The sequence below is a fragment of the Miscanthus floridulus genome, chromosome 12 (genome assembly GCF_019320115.1).
Source record: "Miscanthus floridulus cultivar M001 chromosome 12, ASM1932011v1, whole genome shotgun sequence".
Classification (NCBI taxonomy): Eukaryota; Viridiplantae; Streptophyta; class Magnoliopsida; order Poales; family Poaceae; genus Miscanthus; species Miscanthus floridulus.
Window position 1 is genome coordinate 42,581,635 of NC_089591.1, and position 3,741 is coordinate 42,585,375.

A 3,741-nucleotide genomic window follows, 5' to 3' on the forward strand; every position below is an offset into this window, starting at 1 on the left:
TTATTATTATTATTATTATTATTATTATTATTATTATTATTATTATTATTATTTTATGCCACCACAGTGAATCTTCCCTTGGGCTTTTACACAGTAAGAAAATTTTTCACATGGGGCTTAGGTTTTATGATGCAATGATGTAATGTAGTCATGAAACTTTTTATCTTCCTTTTCTAAATGCAATGCTAATGCAGAAAAATGAATATGCTAAAGTGAAAAGAAATTCATGCAATACTAAAAAGTAAATATGGATAACTACCGATATTACCTCTCGCCGAGGGTTTGGATTTTTAAGTCCTCCGGATAGGACTCTTTTCCAATCTTGTTTATTCCTTAGGTGCATCAGTCGGTCCTAGGGATGGAGACCCTGATGGTTGCACCTCTTTGTGACTCTGGTGGCGATGTTACCTTTTCTTTCCGTACCTTCTTGGTCTGTGGACTTGAGTTTGGTGGAGCAGGCTTATCTTTTATAACTTCTTTAGGCTCCTCATCTTCCTCCCATCTTTTATTTGGGGATTGATTCTTTTGGTTTTGGGATGATCGACATCTCCTCCTAGAGCAAGACTTCTTCGGCTGCTCATAAGTGGTATAACTAATGAAATAATAATGTACCTTTTCTCCAGGAAATTGGAGGTGGGCTTGTCTAGATCCGACATAGATGATCGTATTGGTAGTGTTGAGGAATGGTCTACCAAGGATGATGGGTGTATCGTCTTCTTCTTCTCCCATGTCTAGAACCATGAAGTCAGCAAGGGCATAGTGATCATGTATCCTTTCCATGACATCTTTTGCTATTCCTTCTAGAAATCGGATTGATTGGTCCACCATCTATAATTGCATATATGTAGGGAACAAAGGTTCAACACCAAATAAGTATCCATACGTTACCTTAGACATTATATTGACACCCGACCCAATGTCGTAGAAGGTCTTGTGGAAGATTCTTTGTCCAATGGTACACTCGATCGTGGGTATGTCTGGATCATCCTTCTTAGTAAGGAATGGTGAAGCGAGGAGGTGGTCGTACTCTAATCGAAGTGTGTTGATCATGTTTACTGATTCTTCTTGTGGTTGCATGGCTTTGTTTTTTCTCCTTCTCCTATTATTCTTCTTCTTGGTCACTGTTGTCTCTTCGGGTAGGTATGGCGTCTGTGGATGTCCAGGAGATTGCAAGATATGATTCTTAAAAGAAAACTTTTCCTTTCTATCCTTGATTGTGAAAGAGATCTTGGCACTGTCCACGTAGATGATGGCTTTTGCGGTGCTTAGGAAAGGTTGGCCCAAAATAATGGGTGCCCTTACATCTCCACCTGTTTCCAAAACCACAAAGTTTACGGGAACATATGATTGTCCCACTCGAATAATAGCATCTATAAGAACTCCCTTGGGGTAACAGAGTGACGATTTGCATGCTGCAAATGTATATTTATGTACAACAAAGTATCTCCATTAATTTGATTATAAATTACCTTAGGCATGATGTTGACACTTGTTCCGAAGACACTGACATCTTCTTGAAAAATGTGAGGTCCAATGGCGATGGGGATGATAGGTCTCCCTGGATCGCTCTTTGTTTTTGGCAAGGTATAGGCTATCCACCGTCTCGTCGATGGTTGTATACAGTAATATGCTACATTGTGAATATCGACAAGATTTATAGTTTCTAGATCTTTTGGTTGCCCTAGAATCTTACCTTTGATAGATGGAGGAACAGAAGCAGCCAGCTGAGCTATTTGTGATTCTATCATTTTATTAAAGCTATGTTGGTTTTTAATGGCAGAAGCAAAGCTATCCATTCTATTATTTATGTTCTCTAGAATTTTATCATTGGTAGCTACCTTTCTAGATAATCCTTCCATAAGTTTGGATTGGCCATCAATTAATTCTCTTAAGGGTGGTTGGTTTAAATTATTAAAATTATTACCTTGATAGTTACCTTGGTAATTACCTTAGTAGTTCGGCCTTTATTGCTAATTCCATCCTTGATTTTGCTGAGGACGAAAGTATTTATTGTTGTTCACAAAGTTCACGTCCTCTTGGGTTTTAGGAGAGCTATTTCCTGAATGCTCAATGTTTCCACACACTACACATGTCATGCGAGAATCATGAATATGCATGACTTCTTGCTTCTCATTGGATTGATCTTCAAGCTTCTTCATTAGTAGGTCCATCTTGGTAGACAACATGTCCACCTCCTTGAGTTGATGCATACCTCTACCTCTCTTATGGATTTGAACATGTTCTTCATTCCAGCCTTGATTGGAGGCCATCTACTCCATGAGAGATGTTGTACCTGGTATGGTGAGTGGCTAGAATGCACCTCTAGTAGCAGCATCCATAGTCTCACGGGTACTGTTGGTCAACCCATGGTAGAAAGTCTGCATGAGTAGCCAATTCTTCATCCCATGATGAGGAGATTCCGCAATGTAATCTTGAAAGTGTTCCCATGCCTCAGGGATAGATTCATCATGTTGTTGCTGAAAGCTTGAAATTCTCCCACGCATTCCATTAGTCTTGCCTGTGGGAAAGGACTTTGCTAGAAAGGCAGTGGAGCAGTTATCCCATGTAGTATTTCTATCTTTGTTGGCGTAGAACCATTGCTTTTACCTTCCCCAAGAGTGAGAATGGTAAGGGGCGAAGTAATATGGCATCCTGGGTTACTCCTTTGATGGTGAAAGTGCTACAAATCTCTAGAAAGTGTTGGAGATGTGCACTCGCATCTTCATGTGTCTTTCCACAAAACTGGTTTGCTTGCACCATGTAGATGAGAGCTGGCTTAAGCTTGAATCCATTGTCTCCAACATTGACTATTGGTCCAGTACGGACGTTGGCCATAGTCGGAGTAGAGAAATCATGGAGAGTCTTGTTAGCCATGGCTTCAAATTCTGGTGTTAAGCTTCACCTTATATGGTTGTCTTCCGACATTAAAGATGGAACTTTCTTGAGTTTAGCTCTAGTTCTTCTGATTAATGCTTCTGGATCTTCAATGTAGTTTGTCAAAAGGTCAAAACCGGTCATACATTACCCTGCATAAGATACACAAGTAGACAAAACAAGGGTAAGCCTGTTTGAGCAGAGGTCAATGGTTATTTTCGATCACATCAATAAGTATAAGTTTATCAATACTTCCTTTGCCTAGCTACCTTCCCCGGCAACAACACCAAAAATGCTTGTTGACATTTCTTAGCGTCGCTACTAAGAACATTGTTTTAAATCTAGTCCCCGACAATGACGCCAAAAATGCTTGTTGACATTTCTCAGCGTTGCTACTAAGAACGGAGTTTTAAATCTAGTCCTTAGCAGCAGCGCCATAAATGTTTGTTTGTATTTATTAACGTGTCACTTGTTTTTAAATAGCAACCTATTATAAACCTATATCTCCTAATTTTACTATGTTGTCATCCCTAGCGATGATATCAGAGATACTTGTTGGTACTACATAGCTTTACTACTAGAATAATAGTAAGCAATTCTTTATTAATTATGTGACTAGGAAGAATAGATATGGATATATATATATATATATTTATATGAAAGGAATCTACAAGCGCACAAATAATATACCATTGTAGCATTTTATCCGAGTATTCCAAGTATTGTTATTTATATTTTTACCATAGGGAAGGTCTAGCATGGACATGTATTAATAACTTATACTATTGAAGGAGAAGTAAACCATAACCAATATTCTACTCATAACAGGGGTAAGTCATAGGATAAGATATATATATATATGATAAG

At 38.5% G+C, this 3,741-nt stretch overlaps 1 non-coding gene across 1 annotated transcript; it reads left to right on the plus strand.

Annotated features, from left to right (window-relative positions):
* Positions 1 to 2,400: 2,400 nt before the first annotated feature.
* Positions 2,401 to 2,504, plus strand: LOC136498714 (small nucleolar RNA R71). Its single transcript, XR_010769722.1, has one exon. It is a non-coding gene; the product is annotated as a small nucleolar RNA R71 (small nucleolar RNA).
* Positions 2,505 to 3,741: the final 1,237 nt, after the last annotated feature.